Source organism: Periplaneta americana, chromosome 16 (genome assembly GCF_040183065.1).
Source record: "Periplaneta americana isolate PAMFEO1 chromosome 16, P.americana_PAMFEO1_priV1, whole genome shotgun sequence".
Lineage (NCBI taxonomy): Eukaryota > Metazoa > Arthropoda > Insecta > Blattodea > Blattidae > Periplaneta > Periplaneta americana.
Window position 1 is genome coordinate 60,394,156 of NC_091132.1, and position 10,522 is coordinate 60,404,677.

Consider the following 10,522-nt stretch of genomic DNA (forward strand, 5'->3'; position numbering starts at 1 on the left):
GCTCGCACTGGCTAAATAGAAAGAACGTCATACGCAGCAGCGGCTCGTAAGGTTTCAGCGGCGTTCATCTATTTAAAATGCTCCATAGTCCACAGATTCGTTGACTTGCTCGGTGCCGCGTGTAATTTAGCACGATGCAACTTGATAAATTTCTTAGGAGTCAAGAAGTAAATGAAACTAAATCAAAGAAAAGGAAGCGACACATACTTCCTCATACCTTCTACTTATTTACAAATGGCTTTTGAGATGGTTCATTGCCGCCCTCACATAAGTCCGTCATCGGTCCCTATGCCTATTACGATTACAAACTGCAGATGAAATGAGCGGGAACTGAAGAATACTGGTGAAATGAAAGACCGGAACGGGAGTACTCCGAGAAAACTCTCTCCAACGTATTCTTTGTTCAGCACCAAGTCCACCCAGACCTTATCGCGAGTCGAATCGCTAGCAATATAGCCACAGATGCGGCTAACTATGAGTGTTATCCTTGATCACATATAGGGAAGAGTGAGGCAGGTTGGCTCAAATTTTACGTTTCATTTTTTTTTCTGTAATTTGCATAGCATTTTATGAAATCCTCAAAAATGGTCGTTCTATGTGGTTCTTTGGCTATGTGGAGAGATATGTGAATTTAGATTTCACCACAATTTAAATTTGAAATTTTATATTATTTCGAAACGCGCAGATTGAATTAACTTACCCCGCCTTGGAGGCAGATTGGCACATGGTATGGAGTAAATTGGCTACATGTTAAATAAGAGCAAATTGCATATAAGACTAGATTTTTTAAAAATTTAGAATTTATTTCTTTATACAGGCAAATGATTCAAAATGATGAACGCACATAAATATATAACCATGGAGTTAAACACTCAGATAAAAGAAAATCTGAATCCTAGAAAAATAAGGTAGAAAAATTAATTTTGAACTTGTAAATGACTATATATCATATTGTCTTATTAAAAATACCTGAGAAGGAGTTTATGCATACAAAGTTTCTGTTTCCATATGTAAAATTTTTATGTGCCATAATTTACACTTCAGGCACTGTCACCTGGTGCACATTCTGAGTAAGATTTAACATATACAGGCAATATGTCTGTCTTCTTCTTTACTTTCCCTTCTTGAATTATTCTTTGTCTTTCAACTGGTCTTAAGATTCCTTTTCTCACTACTAAAGTCTCCTCAAGAGTATTTTTGTTGAACGAATTCATTAGCCTCTCCTCTTGTGCTTTCTTAACTGGAGAGTCAGTAAATATCGCAATACACAATTTCTCCTTTAATGTATATTATATGTGTATATATATATATATATATATATATATATATATATATATATATATATATATACACGCCGTGGTGTCGTGGTCTAAGGCTTCCTGCCTCGGACTCGCGTTACGGAATGCGCGCTGGTTCGAGTCCTCATGGGGTAAGAAATTTTCTCATGAAATTTCGGCCAGTGTATGGGACCGGTGCCCACCCAGCATCGTAATGCACTTGGGGAGCTACGATAGGTAGCGAAATCCGGTTACGCAAACCAACTATAACGGCTGGTGGGGCCTCATCGTGCTAACCACACGATACTTCCATTCTGGTTGGATGATCGTCCACTTCTACTTCGGCATGTGGCCGTGAGGCCAGCGGCCGGCTGATCGGTCTTGGCCCTTCGTGGGCTGTAGCACCACGGATTATATATATATATATATATATATATATATATATATATATATATATAATAAGTTAATTCAGAGAGAGAAAATTTGGGATTTGTTGTTAGCGTAGTTACATATTTTTTTTTTCCTTATTTCTAAACTCATAATTTCTTAGATAATTTTCCGAATCATGGTCAAAAGAGTGATATATGTAAATTCTGTTGAACTTAAAAAAAACTTAATTTGGACCTTTAAGAACTAAAAAACCTAACTCATAATTAATATGAATTTTTTTTTAATATTTCTGCATTTTATATAAATATACTGTTTTTAAAAATGTCAATACATCTTGTGTTATTCTCTTTTGCACTGGAGAAAGCGGTCATTACCTTTCAGTCTTTCGTTGTTTTGGATAAAATGGTTAACAGGGAATTCCGTCTTTCTTTGTATAGCGGGCCGTCCTTCAGAAGTTTCACCCTCTCAAGGGCACTGATTGGGACTGAATGTATTTTGGTATTTCCACCGATCATAGATATGACATGCCAGTAGAAGGATATGATGTGACTGAACTTTTTCTTGAGGTGAATGAACTGCGAAAAAGTCGCATCATTGGAATTCTGATGTTCTCGGGCATGTACTCTGCTAGAAGGCTCTGATCTTGCGTGTACGGGTACGAGCTGTGAACTTTTAGAATCTAGAAGGTCTCTGTGCAGTCTGTCTTATTCTGAATTTCTGTAGTTATCTGAATGCAAATTGAAATTATATTATATAAAATGTTAGATTCAATAATGATTAAAGTTATTTAAACCACACATGTTAAAGGGGAAGGAAGAAACATTGCGAATTTCTAATATCAATAAAACTTACAAAGATTATGTTAGAAATTTAATTTTTTTCAGTCGTTGACTTTACTGCTTTATATATTTTGTTAGGTGTTAACCTTTACACAGTCTCCACTTAACCAGTACACGACCAACATCCACAGAAAACACTTCCACAACTACGATTTCAGACTTTCGATTCACACCATGTTAAATAAACTTCTACAACATCACTACTAGATTGAATAATTATCCTGTAACATGAACAACAGAACATACGCCCATCATCTGATTAACTATAAACAGTTTAAACCCAACATATTGGCATAAATAATAACACCAAGATCTACAAAATATAGGCAGTTATAACAGGCTAGAATTTTACACCATGATATGGAAAAGTGAATACCTTGTAACAAAATATTGTAATTTGCAAATCCTCACATGCATAGTAAAGCATTAAATAGAGTTAGCTCATCATTTTTATATTTTATCTTACTTTTAGCCTCATATCATTACATCGTTCATATTATCGTTCACATGTGATGACTTGCAAAGAATATACCCATGATAATATAAGTATATTTTAATTGTTGACAGTTGGGGTATCCACAATTCAACATTATAATACTAATTCATATAATTTTTAATAGGTTTTATCTTCATATGATAGTAAACATGTATTGTATGTGTAGATTGTGTAGATAACACTGAGAGTATTGATATTGTAAAATGACAGAGTGTATCTGATGATGTTGACATGGTCAACGAAAACGTTCATACATCACACAATGTATTATGTAAAGGTTAACAACTAACAAAATATATAAAGTAGTAAAGTCAACGACTGAAAAAAAAATTAAATTTCTAACATATTCATAGACTTTTCTGAAAATTACGCAAAATGAATTGCAAAATTACAAAGATTAATTTTGTAGTATATTTTACCTTCTTTAAATGTTTATTTAAAATTGACTGTAAGCGTACATTTTTAATAACCAGGCAGTATTTGTCACCCCTTTCACAATTTCGACAAAAAAACTCTGAAAAATCCTATTTCACCTATTCCAATAATTTAAAATGGACTTCTTAAAACTCTAAAAATTCGGTCCCTGATCATAACATACAGTATAACAAACACATTTTTACTTTATAATTAATGCCTCAAACCACAGTCTACTCGAGTTAAACTGTTTCTTCTAAGACACACTAAAATCGACTGGCAGCGCGATATATCACGTCATGAAAGATAACAAACTTCAGACTTCCGCTTATCCACGGATTGATGCCAGATGGCAAATTAAAGGTGGTAAATGATACTTTATTGTTTTATTACCGACATTAGCTTTTGTTTGGCGATAATCGTTGTAGTTTGAAATCGAATTTTTGTCCAGCTAGAACTGAAACGTTTCACTACTTACTTATCGCCTTCCATGATCTTGCAATTACCATGCAGGTCTTTGAATCTGAACTTCGCGAGTTCAAAACCGGCTGAGGGCGGTACATTTTAAAGGGCGATGAAACCCTCAGCATGGCTTCCTCCGGGAAGGAAATACAGCAGAAAGACCCGTCTCCTAGACTAGATGCACGGCACGTGAAAGAACCCTATTCCTCATATAGACATCCAAACAAAATTCGACTGTCATTTCTCATTCATGTTGAATTTTGATGCTGCATAAATTCTGCGTTTGAAAGAGTCATTAAATAGAAACACTACCTATCTACAACCCTAGACCATATATACCCCAGATAGGTCGGCTTTGGCTTTGACGTTAACAACTTTTGTCAGGTTTACTACGTTGCCAGCTAGTTGTTACGTAAGGAGTCACATCATAATTCCCATTCGAATTGCATTAGCGACTGTACTGTCATCTCGTGTTCGTTTACGGCAGACGCATGGCGATCCTGGTGGTTGTTCTCTTCAAAGTGCAAACGATTTTAATATAGCGATGACTTATCTGTTACATGTATGGTCTAGGCTACAACATACAACACACTTTTAAAAAATTCACAGTTTAGTACTTAACTAATTCATGACTGTATCATCCTTCTCCCCTCCCAATGACCGAATTTCGACGGATATGCTAATCTTTTACTAACTTAATTAATTTTTGTGTAGGAGCTTCGAGAAAGCATAAGGTAAGACATTATTCTTCCTTCAGAGCTGATATACTGTGCATCTTGTGACCGTTAGGTGATTGAACATATATGAAGTATTTCCTAGACTGTAAAATGAATGTTTGAAAGTAAACAATCGCATACCTTACTCCTTAAGGGAATAGCATGCACTAAAGGCCCATTCACAATGAAAATTAAACATAACGTAGGCCTAAGCGTTAACATAAGAATATAAACGTTACGGTAAAATCAAGAAGTCATACCATCATTCACGATGGGAACATAAACATAACCGCAAACATACTTGGTAACCATGGAAACATAACAACGACGCCATTTCCTCATATTCTGTTGTATACATCAGCGCTCCACAATTGTGTTCTGTTTGCAAATCACGTAAGCATAAGCATGAAAGTTTGGAGTTTGCAAACTTTGATGTTAACGTCTTACGGTAATGTTTATGTCAATGCTTATGTGAATCATTGAATCATTTGGTAGCCTGGGCGCAAACTTCTGTGTTTATGTTACGGTTATGTTTAATTTTCATTGTGAATGGGCCTTTAGGGGATTTAACTGTAATGATGGAAGTCGTATCATCATAGAAATTCCTTAGTTTACCGCGTTGGGTCGAAGTGTAGTAGCTGTGTTCTGATGGGAATAATGAAAAGAAACTGGTTATAAGTAGGGGGCGGATGTTGATGACCTAAAAATTTACTTAAAATGATCAATAAAATGCCCTTAAACTAATGAAAAAATGACATAAAATTAAAAGAAAATGACATTTAAATATTATTCAAAGTACTCGAACCACAACTTCTTAAAAATTAGTCACCTTGTTTCAATAACTGCCCTCAAATCTCGGAGAGAGGAGGCAACTCTCTGGAATTTGACTAAGATAAAGGAAAAGGGCATGCAACAAAATGAAGCTTTGAAGGGAAAATTCCAGATTTTAATGAGGGTTTACAATGTGTTTCAATCAGGGGTGGTCCATGTCATTGCCTTCATTCTCCGTCGCCAGACCTTCCAGACGAGGGATTGTGAATGACAAAAAAAATTTTGGGCGCAGCGTGTATTTTTGCAATCTTTGTGTTAAAAATACTGTCAACTACAGTAGATCCCTTCCGAACTATATTGGGGACACAATATCCTATCGTCCAGGAAACTGTGAAAGTTTCTCCAAATGCAAATTCTAAAGACACCCTGGTACCGACAAAAGAACAGTAGCAGTCAAAGCCCTCACTAAAACTAAGCTGTTGTGAAGCATTTTATATTACTTCTGTTATGTGACATGAAGTCTTCAGTGGAATGAGGGACAGTCTTTACAGTTTGTTCCAAACTATAAAACTCAAACTTCAGTGTTATTCAACTATTCAGTAGGTAATTATTATTGATCTATTAGCTTAGAAAAAATATAACAGACCTGTATCTAAAGAAGAAAGTAAAATGCATTCCAAATGATCTAAAAGTTCTTCAAAGTATTAAAAATGACCAAAAAAATGCCGAAAAAAATATAAGAATGACCTATTAGTTCAAAAACGTCAAAAAATGCAAAAAATGCAACATACATTAATTTTTTACGTTGATATTAACATAAAAATGATTTTCATATTAATAGACTTCATCCTAATGTGAAAAATAAGAAGATGACTTTTCATCAACATCCGCCCCCTAGTTATAAGTGTTGCCAATCTGATAATTTTAAACATATATTATGAATACCCATTATTTACAGTGAAAATAAAATGAGGTATACTTGCCATTGAAAATAATTTTAACCACAAAACACAGCAAGTAAACTTTTCTTTTAATGAAGGAAATCAGATGGAGTATTCACTCTCAAATTCAAAGCTATAGATCTCACAATTTTTCAAGTAGTTTCCAAAAAATCCGCTCACGTCAGCGCAATAGCGCAGTGAACAAAATCTATTTTATAGTACAGACCCAGAAACAAATTAGCCGAATTTTTCCTATGTATAGACTATGCACTCATACACTGTTTAGTAAATGATTTAGTAGAATTATTAATTTAATTTTTTACATTGAAGGAGACAATCTCTTCATTTCAAATGTGCATAATACTTTTAAAGTGTATAAATATTAATAACTTCGTTGCGGAATACAAAAAATATGTACTAGGAAAAAAAAGTGTGAATTATGTGTTTATGAATAATATTTTCAAATATTTATTCAAATATAACAAATTTATAAATACTGTATTTAATTTCCCACGGGTGACGCCATGTAGCAAAATTTTAATTTCATAAATTTAGAAATTAATGCAGAAACATTAACTATAAAATCCACTTCTAAGTGTAATTCATCACTTTTTATTGCACCTGTGCGTATCTTTTTAACAGTTTACAGTAGTAGTCTAGACGTAATATTATTTCCGAAATCTTTAAACGGATCGTCGGTTATTCAGAAAACCTGATGACACTCCCTAGCCGAACGCATATCATAACTAAGGAGCGGATTCCTATGTAATTAAATATTCTTTTTGCGTGTGATAAAATACAATTAACAAAGTTAAAAATTCCGAACATGAAGTTTCAAATTTAAAACCCGAATTTTATTTCACATAAAAACACATATTTTCACAAAAAAATTATGTAAATACATATTTTCAGGAAATCTATTATAAACATATAAAGCTTGGAGTTTTTTTACTTAAATAATTTTTTACAAGAAATTTTAAATATTTTAAAACTAAACCAATTATATCATTCAGAAGTACGTTATCTTTTTTAAGAATTCTTGGTTGCTTCGTGTTTCTAAGCGCTGTGTGTGTATCCATGATCCATTTTCGTAATAGTATCGCCTCAAGTTCTGAGAACTGCTAGGCAGCAACTCAATGTTATTATTAGAGAATAAATTAACATGGACACACAATTAGGAATGTTTATTGTTGCTGAAGATGATTTCATTCCACGCTTTGTTTGTGAAACACAACAGATAAGAGCTTGGGTATGAACATTATTTAATTTTAAAAAATCTCTCGCCTCTCGCAAGGCAATATATATTATCTTGTTGTGATTCCCTCTTATAGGGCTTCGTCAATCTATATCCTTCAAGATATACTGAAAGATGGTTGTTTAAAAACGATTTGGCTTTCCTATTAGCAAATCTAAGTTTTTTGCGTGACACCATAAAAAGCTCGATACATCCAAAAACCTGTTGTCTGAAACAAGGAGGTGCGTGCCGTGAAAATTACACTAGACTCGCTACTAGGTTCAGAAGTACAAGTACTAAGGGACAAATTCCAGAATGTGTTTGGGAAAAACAGTGGATATATAAAAATGTGTAAAGTTGCTCAAGTATTGGAGGGTGTGCTTGTAGGTGAAATTGACGGTGTAGGTGTTTGTGACATTCCTCTCTTTAAATATGCACGTCTGACGTCCTGTGATACGGAAAGATCGTTTTCACAGTATAAGTCGTTCGGGATAATCGGCATGCATTTGTGATGGAAAATTTGGAGATGACCTTTGTTGTTCACTGCAATTCTCGGCCAACTACTAGCACTCAAGAGTGGTTGTTGAGTACGTAGTAACTTTTTTTTTCAAGCTAAGTAAGGTATTTTTGTCATATTTAAAAAAAAATATTTCTTTATTTTTAGCAAATATTTTCGTACTTTTTAGCACATAAAAATAAATATATTTAAATTTTTTAGCACATAAAAATCCGCTCCCTAATCATAACATCTGTAAGCAGTAAAGTAATTGCGTTGTGAATTCAGAAAGACGTGGGTTTAGTTCCACATACAATCTACTCTAATACTTGACTAATACAGTAGCAAAGAAAATAAAAGTGAATTTCAGTTCCCGTCTAGGAATAAACCGTCTAACAGAAATTCTCAATACTCAATAATCACAATTTATTCTTCATAATTTAACCACTCTGAAGTTCCAAAATCTCGTATTTATTGAAATAAACATTTCATCATTGTAATTAAACATATCCAAAGATACAAGATTTAATTTAATGTTTAAATAGTGTCCTATGATTGTAGCATATTGTTTGATACTGACGATCGACATCCGAGTTGCACAAGAAAGGATTTATTTGCTGGTTCTCTAGAACAAGCATTTGCAGGGCGGCCCCGAAATGACGTCATATTAGTGCTTCCGGTGTTTGAAGACTTGTTGTTCTTTTTGCTGTGACGACAGCATAAGCTTCATAGACGTATTAATTACACGCCCGCCTATCTATACGTACCGTAACGCATATCCATGAACCATACCAGTTCTTGTGTAACGTTAAATTCAGTCTTATCCCACATTGTTGTTTTTATCAACTAGTAATTTACTCATATCTTCATTGTGCAACTTACTAATATTATCTTTGGAGCCATAGTAGCTCGGTTAGTGTTGTCAGGTGGAAGGAAATTTCTCAAATTTCCCAAAAAACAGGAAGTACACGTTCATAGAGAACAAAGGGATTTTTTGCTTAAAACGGGGAATTTCTCTTCAATTACTAGGCGCGTGCTAGTATTTCATGATTTAAAAAAATGGTAATAAAATATGAAAACGCATGTTTACAAAGTACTGATACAAATACAATCAACATAGGACATTTGTGTTGCGATGTTATTGATACCATTATAAATATGCCATTTTGCATTAATATTGTGAATTTTATTAGTAACAACAATGTAATTTATTCGCCACAACAATAATTCCTTTCTACAATTCGCCTTAAACGCTCTCGTCAACAATTGGATCCTCACTCAACACAGTATTCGTTATAGCACTCCACCGACGACAATGACAATTTACTTGGACTATTACGCACAACAATGAACTGTTAATCTTAACTAATATTTACAAAGCACTATTTACAAATCAGAACTATCAGTTCTCAGTTCACAGTTCTTCTATCTCAGTCACTCGAGTTCACAGTATCTCGAACCACAGACCTTCAGAGACAGTTCACTGTACTCGAACTCAGGTCCCTCCAACTGCGGTCCACTGCACTTGAACTCAGGTCCCTCCAACTGCGGTCCACTGCACTCGAACTCAGGCCTTCAGATGCTGACGCAGTTGCGAACGCACACTCGAGTCGAACTCCGGTACACAAGACTGGCTTGCTTGCTCTGGCTTTCTCACTGACTGGCTCACTAATCAACTGAAAAACTGGAAACTGCAAAACTGCTGTCGTTCCTTCGCGTCCGTAATTTATAACCACAGCGACGTAGCCTCGAAGGTTCCACGCGTCTCTAGAGATGGCACTCCAGAGAAATCCAGAGCCCTCTCCTCTCTACCAGCACCAGATGCGCGCGCAAACTCGTCGCGTTGACGTAATACACCCTCTCTCTTCTCTCCACCGCGCGACGTCACTCAATGTTCCGTGGAGCCTGTGCGATCTGCTTTCTTGCGGGACGCTGGTCGTGAGTTCGATTCTCACGTCGCTGTCACAATATTGCTATGGCGTTTTATGTTATCTCCTTTGTTACAGTAGGCCTATCTACTGTTGTATCAGTATAAACCATGTTCAGAACGCCTGAGAACGTATGTACACCCCATTACCAGGGAAAATGGTCGCTGTTCAGAGACTAAAGTCCCACCTCGGAATAACTCGGGAATCATCTTGTACTACGCTGTGTTTACATGCGTGCGTTTTACGGAGAGAGAGAGAGACATTCGATTCGAACCCCAGTCTTTGAAACGAGAAGAAAGAACTTTACCGCTAAGAAGGCTTCGTAGGGAGTATGACCATCAACTCAAAATCTTATTTCATGTGTTTCTCTAAAAAGCATGGGCGCCCAAACACCGTCAGAAGAGAGGAGGTTAGACTCGCCTCCTCGTCCTTATTGCAAGAGAATGACGCGTTCATGCAGGCTTTATGTTTAAAAACTTATCCACTAATTCCTTTCTTTCAGTGGCGGATCTGCGGGTTGTAATGTCATTCTTGATTTATGAAAAAGCCCCACACCCC